Here is a 13,935-nt window from a genome sequence, read left to right as displayed (position 1 = left end):
AGACAGGGACGTGTAAGTGTTTTGGTCAAGGACCCAGGAAGGCCATTCTCAAGATCAGGGACAAACTAGAGATTTCTAAACAATGGTCTTAGAGTCCATCTCAAGGAGCTTAGAAAAAAAATAAAAGAGAGCAATGTAAACCCAAAGTAAGTTGAAAGAAAGAAATAATGAGCAGAAATCAACAATATTTTTTAAAGGCATGGAGAAAAGTATCCAAGCTAAAAGCTGGTTCTTTGAAAAGATCAACAAAATGTATAAATGTATAATAACTCACAGTTAGAATAATCAAGATAATAATATAATGAGGGTATAAATCATCAATAACAAGAATGACAGAGGAAGTATCTCTACAGGTCCTACAGACAATAAAAGAATAATAAGAGACTATCCTGAACTACTTTAGGCAATAAATTCAACTTAGAAGAATTGGTAAATTTCCTTGAAAGACAACAACTACCAAAGCTCATTCAAAAAGAAATAGATAACCCGCACAGGGCCATATTGATTATATAAATTGAATTCCTAGTTAAAAACTCTAAGATCAGAGGGCTACACTGGTAAATTCTACCAAACATTTATGAATGAAATAATACTAATTATATACAAACTCTTCCAGAAAACAGGAGACGAGAGAACACTCCAACTTTATTTTATGAGGCCAATATTATCTTGATAACAAAACCAGACATTATAAGAAAAAAACCTCCAGAACACTATCCTTCATGTAACTAGAAACTAAAATCCTTAAAACTTTCTCAAATTGAATCCAGAAATATTTTAAAAGGAAAAAAGTCACAACCAAATGAGGTTTATCCCAAGAATTCAAAGTTGGTTTAACATTCATCATTCAATGTAATTTACCATATTGACAGAATAAAGGAGAAAAACCAGATGATCATCTCAATAGATGCAGAAAAACCTTTGACAAAGTTCAGCACCCACTGATGATAAAAATTCTAAACAAACCAGGGACAGGAATTCTCTCAGCCTAATAAAGGGCACCAACCAAAAACCTACAGCTAACTTCATACCTAAGACTAGCAACAAGGCAAGGTTGTCCACACTCACCACTGCTATTCAACACTGTGCTGATACCCACAGCACGAATGAATCTCAAAATTATCATGCTGAGTGAAAGAAGCCAGACAGAAAAAGAATACGTAGTGTATGATTACATTAATACAAACTACAAACTGCTCTAAAATGACAAAAATGTACTTTCCTGGGACCCACAGGCAGAACAAGGAATGGACTGTAAATGGACACAAGGCATCTTTCGGGGTGACGGACATGCTCTGTCTCATGGCTGTACACAACCGTCAAAACTCATCCAACTGTACACCTTAAATGTATGTGGTGTATTTATGTAACTAAAGTTTATAAGAAAAAACTGATTAAAATGCTTAAAAACAGGAAGAGAGAAACAAATGGATGAAAAGATTAAAAATTTCAACAGTCTTGGAATCTACAGAAAAGTAGTCAAATTGACATTCTACAATTGAAAAATATAATATTAAGAACTTATTGGATGTCTTTAAAAGAAAAGCAGCCAGAAGTAAAGACACAATTAGAGGAACTCAGGTCCAATAGAAAATATCCAAACTTCTGGATATTTGGATCTAAAACTGAATTTCAGAGAGAAAAAAATATTAAAAAAGAATGAAAACAGTACAAAGCATAAGAATGTGTGGAACATGGTCAAAAAGTCTCACATACGTGTAATGAGAAAGAGAGTGGAAAAGAATGGGGTAACAGCAGCATTTGAATGAATAATGGCTAAGAATTTTCCAAGCCTTATTAAAGACAATGCATAATTCAAAAAGTCCCATGAACCCCAAGTAAGATCAACAGAAAACACATGCACATGCAGGTATGCACACACAGACACAGGCACGATGACAGAAAATCTTAAAATCAGGCAAAGAAAAAAAACACACCTTTTCTTTGAACCAACAGCAAAACAAAAGGCTGACTTTTCAATAAGCACTATAAAAGCCAGAAGACTTAGAGAACATGTTGAAAATGCTGACATATTTAAAATGCTAAAAGAAAACAACTGTCAACGTAGAATTCTATACCCAGTGAAATTAATTTTCAGAAATGAAGGGAACCTAGATGTGTTCTCAGGCAAAGGTCAAGAGAATTTGTCATCAATAGACCTGCACTACAAAAATACTTTTAGTTCTTCAGGCTGAAAGAAAATATTCCCAAATACAAGCATAGAACCACAGGAAGGAATGAAGAATGCCAGAAAGGGTAAATATGTGAACAAATATTTTAAAATATCAACTGCTTAAAACAGAAATAATGTCATGTTGGACTTACACATAGAAGCAGAAATATATGACCATATCAGAGGAATCTGTAATAAGTCATTATGTAATTGAAATCTCTTGGGTAACTTTTAATGTAAGAATAAATAAGAATCCAGGAGATTAAAAGAATGAAATAAAAAAAAATACTTGAATGATCCAAATGAAGGCAGGAACGGGGGAATAAAGGAACAAAGAACCGGTGGAACAAAAAGAAAACAAACAGTAAGACGGTAGAATTAAACCCAACATTTCAAAAATCAAATTAAATGTAAATAGATTAAACACTCCAACTAAAATGAATAAAAATTATTATATTCTGTTCAAAACAAGCATAATTTAAAAGTAAGGATGCAGGGACTTTCCTGGTGGCGCAGTGGTTAAGAATCCGCCTGCCGGGGGCTTCCCTGCTGGCGCAGTGGTTGAGAGTCCGCCTGCCGATGCAGGGGACACGGGCTCGTGCCCCGGTCCGGGAAGATCCCACATGCCGCGGAGTGGCTGGGCCCGTTGAGCCATGGCTGCTGAGCCAGCGCGTCCTAAGCCTGTGCTCCGCAACGGGAGAAGCCACAACAGTGGGAGGCCAGCGTACCGCAAGAAAAGAAAAAAAAAGAATCCGCCTGCCAATGCAGGGGACACGGGTTCGATCCCTGGTCAGGGAAGATCCCACATGCCACGGAGCAACTAAGCCGGTGCACCACAACTACTGAGCCTGCGCTCTAGAGCCCACGAGCCACAACTACCGAAGCCCGCACGCCTAGAGCTTGTGCTCCGCAACAAGAGAAGCGACAGCTATGAGAAGCCTGCGCACTGCAAGAAGAGTAGCCCCCACTCGCCACAACTAGAGAAAGCCCGTGTGCAGCAACGAAGACCCAACGCCGCCAAAAAAATAAATAAAATTTAAAAATAACAATAATTAAAAAAATGAAAGTAAGGATACAGTCCTTACTGTAGGTTGAAAGAATAGAAAAAGCTGTACCACGTGAACACTAAGCAACGCAAAGCTGCAGTGGCTTTATCATCATCAGACAAAAATACCTTAAGGCAAAACATAAGAGCAGAGAAAAAGAAGGACACTTCACAATGATAAAAGGGTCAATTCAATAAGAAACCATAAGACCCTAAATTGGTATGCAACTAATATTGTCTGTTTAAAATATACAAAGCAAAAACAGAACTAGAAAGAGGAATAGATAAATCTGCAATCATAGTTGAAGATCTTAACACACCATTACACCAACATTTGTTAAGTAAATTTAGCAAGGTCACTGGATAGAAGAAGGTCAATATGCCAAACCCCCCTGCATTTCTATATAGTAACAGCAATATCATCAAAAAAATTTTCAGAAATAAATCAAACAAAACCTATGCAAGACCGCTACACTAAAAACAACAAAACATCATTGGAAAACAGTAAAGACAACATACAAGAAGGAATAAATCATATTCTTTGATTTAGAAGACTGAGTATTGTAAACATGTCAGTTCTCCTCTAAACTGATCTATGGAACCAAAACACGCCAATGAAAATCCTAACAGATTTTTTGTAGGAATTGGTGCGCTGATTCTTAAATGATAAAGATAGGCAAAGAACTGAAGAGTAGTGCAGCCAATCTAGACAAACACAGGTGGAGGACCCCACCAGCCATTATCAGGATGAGAACTGTAAAGCTACAGTAATCAGTATAGCGGCTCTGACAGATGGAGCAACAGACCAATGACACAGAACATAGTCAAGAAACAGACCCACACATGGAAGGTGTGCCCTTTACCTACTCATTGCCTCTCAGCCCCAAATCACCCTTCTTTGCTCTGTTTTTGTGATACTAGTACTGGACCCTAAGAACACTTCTCCACGGCCAGCTGACACAGTCATGGCATTGTCCGGAGAGAGCACTCAGGAGGAAGGGGGTTCTCTTTCAGGCTCCAGGGTTTGTTTTCTTTTTCTTGCCCTGTAGCATGAAGGCCAGGGGGCAGTTTCTCAATGAGTACAGCAGGCATCCCTGCAGGTGACTTCCTAGTGTATCACGGGCACCACAGCAGCCAACCCCAGCTTGAAGCACCTCAGTGAATTTCTCCAGTGGGTCACAGCCATGACTTCTCCAGCAATGCTGAATCTTAGACGTGTTGGGAGACCCTCTTCTGAGTCTGTTCCACCTCCAGGTACTTCCCCTCAGCTCCAGAGGTAGTGGCTGCTCCCTACATCTGCTATTCCTGTATTCTGTACAGCAACCTTACTCTTTGCCCTGTTTGATAGTTAATCCCTTTTGCTGGTTAACAATTCTTTATAATAAATGTTCCCTATTCAAATTACTGGTGTAACTACCGTCTCCTGACTGGACCCTGATCCATAAGGGCACTCGATCTTCTGCAAAGGTACCACCTGTAATTGGGCGGGGAAAATAGCCTTTTCAGTAAATGAGACTAGATGAACTGGATATCCACAGAGAAAACGGGAACCTGGACTTATATCTCACACTAGATACAACTGGACTGGACCTAAATGTTAAAGGAATATAATAAAGTTTCTAGAGGGAGACATGGAAGAATATCGTCATGGCCTTGGGGTAAACAAATTTTTCTTAAACCAGACACAATAAACATTACTCATAAAAGAAAAGATGGATAAACTAAACTTACTAATAAGAACTTCTATTTATCAAAAGACATCATTAAAAGAGTGAAAAGACAGGCTTCCCACTGGGGGAAGACGTTTTTCTCCAGGATATACAAAAACCACTACAATTTAAAAAAAGAGAACAAACCAAAAATGGACAGGAGACTTGAGCAAGCACTTCACAAAAGAGGACCTTCAAATGGACAATAACATAAAGAAGTGCTCAATGTGATTTACCCCAAGAAATACATATTTGGTCTTTATCCCCATTCTTGGCAAAGAGCTCCTAAAACCCTTGGAATTTCCTGAAGTGAAAGAGGGATAAAGGTATCTTTTGCTATGTTAATGAAATAACTTTTAGAAAGTCCCTAGGTAACCCAAGGATGGGACCTGGTGGCCAGGGGAACCAACCACATGATTAGAGGGCTGGACCTCTCCAGGTAGGGGAGAGGGGCTGGAGATTGAGTTCCATCATCAATGGCAAACGATTTAATCAATTATGCCTGGGTAATGAAGCCTCCATAAAAATCCAAAAGGCTAGGCTTCGGGCTTTGGAGAGCTTCCCCGTCGGTGACCAGGTAGAGCTGAGGGGAAAGCGGTGGACCCGGAGAGCACAGGAGCTTCAAGCCCCTTGCAACATACCTTACCTTACAAATCTCTTCCATCTGGCAGTTCATCTGTATCCTTTACAATCGACTGGTAACATAAGTAAATGTTTCTCTGAGTTCTGTGAGTCACTCTAGCAAAAATTAATCAAACCCAAGGAGGTGGGTCATGGGAACCTCTGGTTTACAGCCAGTTGGTCAGAAGCACAGGTAACAACTTGGACTTGTGACTGGCATCTGAAGGGGGACAGGGACGGCCTGGCGAGACTGAGCCCTTGGCCTGTGGACTCAGATGCTGTCTCCAGGTAGACGGTGTCACAGTTGAGTGGAACTACAGGATATACAGCTGATGTTGAAGAATTGCTTGGTGGTGTGGGAAAAAACACACGTTATCAGTGATCAGGCAAATGGAGACTAAAACCACAGTGAGATACCAGCCTACAACTCCACAAAGGCAGACATGAGAAGGACAGAAACCAGCAGGTGTTGCTGAGGATGCAGAGCAACTGAGTTCTCAGGCATCTCTGGACAGACTGCAGACCGGCTCTACCACTGTGAAAACCTGTCCGGCAAGTACCTACTAAAAACAAACAGACACCAACCCTATGACACAACAATTCCACTTCTGGATACGTATGCAAGAGAAATGTGCGTCTATGTTGGCCCAAAGAAACCTACAAGAACAGTCAGAGAAGTTGTACTCTTAATAGCCCCAAACTGGAAACCCCAGATGCCCGTCAGTGGCAGAGGAGTTGAATGGAGAGCCGATCTGTGATGTGCACTGCGATCCCACAGAGCCAGGAACAATTCCTTTAAACATCTTTTTGGATTCCTGCTCTGGCACAAACTTTTTGAGAATCCCTTCTCTATTGATTTCATTGTTTTTACTTTTTTACTTTTCCCCTTATCACACTGAACACTTTTCAAACATCACGAAGAGGTTGTTTCCCTACTTAGAGCACCTTATGAGGAAGACAGAGACAGAGCGTGTGGCCGCGGCTCTGTTTTCACCAGACGTGTACTGTTCATCCCCACACACCACAGAGGGCGCTCCCTCCATCCGCGGCAGCAGACGTGGCACAGGGCGGACAGCACCCAAGCTCTCAGACACGTCGGTCGCGGCGCACCAGCCGCCAGGTGCCCACCCTGCCTGGGCACCTTCCCCAGGCGGTGCCCTGTCGTCTCACAAGCTAGGCCCCGGCAGATGTGCAAGACACTGTTTTCTATTTTACTAGTTAGAAAACAGAAGTGTAGCCATAAAGCTAGGACAGCTGTCACCTACTGCCCACCTCCCACGTGCCAGCCCGCATTCTGCAGTCTCCAAGACACAGATGCGATGCCCATGCTCTCCAAGGCCTTCTTCCATCCTTCCAAAGTGCCTGCCTCCCCGGAGCTCCACATACTTCTCTTGCTCTTCTCTGATGATGTGTGGCTGGCACTTCACAGTACTGAGGACACATGCGTTCGTGCATCATGCCCCACCCCCAAGTGGATTACATGCTCCCTGGATTACGTGGAAAGACTCTCCCCTGTACTTACATCCTCAGCAACAGTAAGGACAGGGCTTTTCAGTAAATAACGTGTTGGGCTGAATTTCCAGCTTCACATCTCAGAGCCTCAGCCTGGGAAGACCTTCTGGAAGAGAAGGGGCTTACGGCTCATCTGATGAAAGCAAGGGCCAGCATATGACACAGGAAAATAAAGAGCAACCTTTGCGAGGACCCTGGTTTGCTGCAGTGACACTATTAATTCCAGCGGAGCTCTTGGCCAGGAATGTAGGAGCCAAAAGCCTGATTAGCTCATTGCTGAAACGCTGGCAAACATGCTGGTTCTTGGCCTGGCCCCAAAAGAATGTGATGTGAACATTACACGCCATTAAGCTGACTCAGAGAACAAATGACTAAGATCCGATAATCAAGGAGATTTTGGCCTGGCCATTCTTCATCCTGATGCAACCTGAGTGTAATGCATTGGGAGGGATGATTCCGGCCCAGCCCAGAAGAAATGTCTCTGATACGGTGTGTGTGTTCTCAGCCAGTCTTGCCTCACGTAAGGGGCGGAGTGAGGAGCATTTTACTGCCTTTCTAATGCTCCAACAGACATTCAGAACCCTCTGGGAACAATCTTCTTCAATACCAGGCTGTAAAACAGGTGATTCTGTTTATAGGTGCTGTGCTATTTAAAGACCAGCCAGCTCATTAGCATCAAGTGCCACAGCCCTGCGCTCCACACAGCAACTCAGATATGGCCCACAAATGGAGGGAAACCTTCATGTGCCAAGGAAATGAAAGATGTCAGAGGGAACTAAGACGGGCACAGGTCACCTAATCCACGCGTCGGAGGCATTGGAAGCTAAGTCTCCAGACAGGGGTGGCCAGGGCTCTTCCAAGTGACCCGAAGGCTAACAATTCCACATCATTTCCCACACTGTCATTATTCCTTCATTCTGGAGACCGTGCCTGTGTGCCTGTGTGTGTGTGGCTGTGTGTATGTGTTGGCAGGGGAGGGCGGGTGGACAAGGGGGCTGAGACTCCCGTGAGTGACTCTTATTCAGTGAGAGGTGATCATGGCGTTCAGAAAGCAAGCCAGAGTTCAAGGTGCCCTCCCTCCACTCAACTCGGCAGAGATCTCAACCACACACCCGTCTTCTTGTTGGTCACTAGACACCAACCTCAGTGACACCCAGTTTCCGGAGAGAGACACAGGCTTTAAGGGAGTTCAAAGGCACATGCAGCTTGTCATACCGGGGACAGGAAGCCAGGTCTCTGACTGCGTTTCTACTAGCAAGGAGATGGGGACAGGACCCACTCGTGACAGTGACAGTGTTCCCTGCAAGCACTTCTACTCTGAGCCAGGAGCTCTAAACCAGCTGAGATTTCTCAGGAATTTGGGAATAGTAATAGTCTATGGTCAATGATGCCTTGAGGCCCTGCAAAATCCTGTCTTTTTAGAAAGATTCAATCACGTTTAACATATTCTAGGTAATAAATTAGAAACTTAATTTTAGGGTTTAAAATTCTTTTTTCCTGATGGTCTGGGAACTGAAAGGGAAATGCAATTAATCAGAATTCCCTACTCCCCAGTTCTCATTAGAAGAAACTTTACTGTTCTTTCCATAAAAAGCATGGAACCAGCCCAGAGTTACCAGCCAGGGAGAGGTGCTAAGGCAGAGCTAGGGGTGAGCACAGGGCACACCTCCACACCCCAGGTGCTGCCCCCAACGACGATGACCACCCTGCAGCTGAGAGGCATGCTTCTTCACCTTTGTTCCTCCACTGGCACCCAGAAACCACAAGTGAGCCAGCCAACAGCTCTGCTTCCTGACACCAGGCAGTGAAACGTGCATCTCTGTCCAGGGGACCTAACGTGCCAGACGGCTCCAGGACCAGACCCAGGGTCACTCCCTTCTCAGCCACCCAGAGCCCTGCTGCAGAGCAGCTGCTGCAGCCAGGCACAGCTTTCCTGTCTCCTCTGTCCTATATCTTCTCACGCAGCTTTTCAGTTGAGAACTTGTCCTACCCACCTTCTCTCCCTCATAAATTACTGGAAGAAAAAACCTCTTAGCATCAGAAAAAAACCATCTATAATACCTTTGGTCTCCCTCTTAGCACTTAGCACAGAGGTCTATACCCCACTAATAATGCTAGTACTAATAAATGTTGCTGAGTAACTGAACAGTCTGGGTTAGATAGATTTTCCATCACAGAGCAGAATTGCCTGTAGGGCTTTTGTCTTTTTTTTTTTTTTTTTTTTTTTTAGAGAAGCCTTTATTTCCATATTTCACAAATAAAGCTGGCTCAGTTGGTTGCTTTCGTAGGGTTTTGTCTTGAAAATCAAATTCTGATGTTAATTTCTAAAATTATTTACAATATGAAAGTTGAAATGAATCTCTGTCTCTTTCCAATGTCAGTCTTTCAGTTGAACCCACTTTCCTGTTAGCATTCACCTAAAAAAAAAACAAATAAAGAACTCAGTCTTCTCTTTGACTCAGTGCTTGGTGACAGCTCATCATCTCAGCAGTTCCCTGAGGTCCTTCACCAAAACCACCGGCGTTTCCACTCAAGCACCACAGTTTCCTATGACACCAGACCAGTGGTTCTCAAACTTTTTGGACTCAGGACCCCTTTCTTTTCTCAAATTATTTCTTAAATGGATTCTATTTATTGATATTTATTTGAAATTAACACAGAGAGATTTGAAAATTATTTATTCAGTAATTCATTCACAATGAATAATAAGCCCATTACATAACAATGAAAATAACACTTTTTAATAAAAGTAACTATATTTTCCAAACAAAAACAAATTAGAAGAATTTCTGGAACTCTTTAATGTCAGGATTAATAGAAAACAGCTGGATTGCCACACCTGCTTCTGCATTCAATCTGTTGTGAAATGTTGTTTTGGTTAAAGTATGTGAAAAAAGCCCATCCTCACTCAGACATGTGGATGGAAACAGGAGTATCTGCATAGGTTTATCAGATCATCATGGATATTCTTTGATATGACATCAGAACTCAGCAAGTGGTCATTTCTTAAAGGTTACTTGCAACATGGAATCTGAAAACCCATCAATAAACTTTTATTAACATTAAAACCCATTATCTAGCAATCTTGCACCCTAAACATATATTTCATCCATGCATTGGTTGGTGTGACATCATGCATTAGTCATTTTGGAAAATACTGGCTCAGTGAGTTACGCGGATCTTCCTGAATACATTTCAATATATAATGTCAAAAAATCACGTTTGGGGCCTCCCTGGTGGCGCAGTGGTTGAGAGTCCGCCTGCCGATGCAGGGGATACGGGTTCGTGCCCCGGTCTGGGAGGATCCCATATGCCGCGGAGCGGCTGGGCCCGTGAGCCATGGCCGCTGGGCCTGCGCATCCGGAGCCTGTGCTCCGCAACGGGGGAGGCCACAACAGTGAGAGGCCCGCATACCGCAAAAAAAAAAAAAAAAAAAAAAAAAAAAAAAAATCACGTTTGTTAACATCACCACTGAGTTCATCAGAAACATCTTTAAGTTCTGGGAAGCTGTCAAGCTCACCATAGCAGACACAAGTTTTCAAAATTCTAATTTTTGACTGAAAACTCAAATTTTGTCAGTTGCAACAAACACCGGCAGTTACTTCCTTTGAAGTCACAGGCTCACTTAGTCCAATTTTCAGACATTGTCTGCCAAAAACACGAGTCTGAATAACCACGGTTTGTCTGTCAGTCATTCTTTAAAGTAAAAACCGTGTTCCATGAGAAGAGGGGCGAGTTCAGCTCCCCACCCCCCAAAAAAGCATAAGCACTTGTTTTTCCTTGAAACAACTGCCGTGATTCCATCTGCAGACGTGCATTGTGCAAATTCCCAGTCTGTCTCTCAGAACATTTAAAAGACATGTGCCCAAGGGTCAAGATTTAATTACATTAATCATTCTTACTGCTTCATCGAGGACATTCGCTTCACACGCAAGCGGCTCTCTGTGCAGGGGTGGTGCTGAAGGCCTCTAACTAGGAGAGTCTGCCCGACCGCCCCCGCCACAGCCCCCTGGCGCGATGGGGCTCAGGTGCCAGCAGTTTTGCCCACCATCACTTTTGTACCATCAGCTCAGGGATCAGCACTGTGAGAAAGGAAATCATGTTTCTGGATCTTTATGAAAACATGGGAATCGTGTCTCCCCCCTAACGGGGTCTTGGAGAACCCTGAAGGTCCACAGATCACAGCTTCTGTTGTCATCCTATGGGTGCTAGAGGGCCGACAAGGGACTGGGAGTCTCAGGTTTGCCTTCAGAGGCGAAGCGACAGGCCTATGGCGCCGGCTCCGTGCCTGAGCCTTATGGAGTGGGGGGTCATAACTGAGATTCTGGAGACCACTCACCAGAGAGTCCTCGCCTCAGGGTGGAATTTAATCCTCTGTTCAGTAAGGACTTGCGGCTTGCTTCCAGCTCGGCATTCCAATCTGATTCTTTGCCTAATGGGTGCTGCAGATCACAGTGACGGGCCTCGCCCTCGGGCACCCTCGGTGGAGCCCAGCTGAGCCTGGGCCAGTCTGGAGGGTGTGCCCAGCTGAACAAGATCTGACCATGGGCAGACAGCCCCGGCCAAGGACCCCGGCCTCACCAAGCTGACCCCAGGCCCCTGGCTTCAGGCGCTTCCTCCTGGGTCTGAAGGAAGGGGGCTGACAGCCAGGCTCCTCTCACATGTCCAGCAGAGCACAGGGCCTCAGCCCCGCCGTGCTCTGTCCTCCAGACGGGAGAGACTCAGAGCCCAGCCGCAGTACGCTGGGGCAGTGGGCACACTATGCCAGCTCCCGGGCTGCCCCATCCACCCAGGAGAAGCTGTGCCCAGAAGATGCAGTGGTGCCCAGAGCAAGGAAAAGAGAAATAACAGACACCATGTGGGGTGTAGCTAAGAGCAAGAAGCCCCTCAGAGCTAAGGATGCCGGGCAGCGGGAAGCTGTGTCCCCAGGGGCCGGAGCCCAGTTTCAGGAACTCCAGGAAGCAGGGAAGAGAGATGGCAGAAGTCAGGGTCACAGCCCTGTGGGGACCAGTGGTCCACATGTCATCCCAGTGCCCTGAGGTAAAATAACACCTCTGTCAATGTCAGTCTCCATGCTGATCACATGGATAATACATGAATTTGAAAAGACCATTAGATGAAAAATTCCAGCTTCCTAAGTGGACCTCGAGAAGTACAGCTACCTCAAGATTAACAAATTCTCAGTAAGCAAAATAATCTACTTCATTATTTGTCTGTTTAATTAATGAGGTAATTAATCAAGTCTAGGAAATTCAGCAACACTTTAATCATAAGGGGTTATTGGAAGACATCAGTAAGAAACATGGCTCTATTACAAAATCTCATCTGTTTAAAATTCCATGAAAACTCAAACTACCAGTCTGGGGCACTTAAGTATCATGGGCGATTATTAACTGTGTCACGCTACAGACCCCTGTAAACTGCACTCTGTGTGAAGGGGCACCACTTTGGACTGTTTCTATTTGCTTAAGGACAATTATGAATACAGCTCAGAACTCCCTGGAAAAGCACCCAACTCAGTAAAAATCACAGAGGGACACGCCCGCTGGCTCTCCTCACTCTGAGATGCTATAAGTTTCCAAGGTTGGCTTGGGTACATTATCGTAGGAGCACCTTGCCTCAGAGGATGAACTTAGTGTGCCAATAAATTATTTATCCCCAAAAGTACTTCAGGATGAAATAATGCCTTTTATACCCAGAGAGCTTTACTATCCAACATGTTTGCATGTCAGTCATCTAGTTTTGCTCCCACAAGGGAATTCCCCAAGAGGATACAGGCCAGGTACTCATTATCCTCCTTTTTCCAAAGCAGAGACAGACTCAGAGCAAGGGAAGGGCCCCAGGCTTCAGCCACCACAATGCAAAGAGGGAGGGGTGCCCTGTGAGTTTTCGACATCACTGCAACTTGGGTTCAAAGTGGTTTTCTTCACTGATTTTATTTATCTTATGTATATCTCAATTCAGTCCCCCAAAATTGAAGCATCTGATTTTTTCTTCTTATAAGAAATCAGAAAAGCCTGATTAAAAACAGCCTTTAAAACTTTTTAACTTTTAAGAGTTAAAAACAAGAAAGATGAACTTCCAATACTGTGCCCTTGTAATGTCTGCCTAGAAAACAGCCACGAATGTATGGCTTCACATCCAAGTGGTAGTGAAACAGAGAAATAGAAAATTGTTCAAACAGTCCCCAAAGAGTTTGGTTCAGAAATTTTCCTCTTTTAAATTCTCTATCATTAAATACATATTTCAACAGAGATGAATTAAGACACAAATGGCTTCTTTGAACTGGGGTGATGCCATAATAAAAACTGTTGTCAGGCAGCTGGTAATGAGGAAGCCCTATTTTATGCATTGCAAAGCAGTGATCATCTGAAGGCAGACTACACTCACACCCAGGCTCCAGCTCGGGGACAGGAGAAAAAGGAGTGCCAGCAGCCTGGGTGACTGTTACCTGCTCTGCCGAAACAGGCATCACAGCAAGAGAAGAGCTTAGGCAAAAACTGGCCTACTTGAGAGACCAGAAAGCACCTAGAGACAGTCTAGAAACATGGGGCTCACCTCGTGGGAAAAGCCTCCCCCTCTGCACCCCAAGAGTAAGATGTAAGGCTGAAACTGTTCTGAGAAGCATAGGCCCATGAAGACTCCTTGGTTAAACAGAGGGCTCAGCTGTACACACAGATCAGATAATAGGGTTTCTCTCCCACCCACAGCCATGCCTTCAAGATACCCTGAGCAGAAAGAGAAACAGGCATGAGAAAGCAAAGATAATGACCAGGCCAGAGGGTCATGACTAGGAAAGAACTCGGGGTGTAGGGACAGGCACATGGAACTGCTGAAAGCAAAGAGATCAGAAGCTACTAGAATCCGGGGGGAAT

At 44.0% G+C, this 13,935-nt stretch overlaps 1 protein-coding gene across 8 annotated transcripts in view; it reads right to left on the bottom strand.

Annotated features, from left to right (window-relative positions):
* Window positions 1-13,935, bottom strand: part of PCBP3 (poly(rC) binding protein 3) — a 211,532-nt gene that overhangs the window by 172,006 nt on the left and 25,591 nt on the right. The window lies entirely within an intron of this gene.

This window comes from Mesoplodon mirus (genome assembly GCF_964341445.2).
Source record: "Mesoplodon mirus genome assembly, chromosome: 6".
Taxonomy (NCBI): Eukaryota; Metazoa; Chordata; class Mammalia; order Artiodactyla; family Ziphiidae; genus Mesoplodon; species Mesoplodon mirus.
Note: the sequence above shows the minus strand (reverse complement) of the source record. Positions and strands in the feature narration are given on the sequence as shown.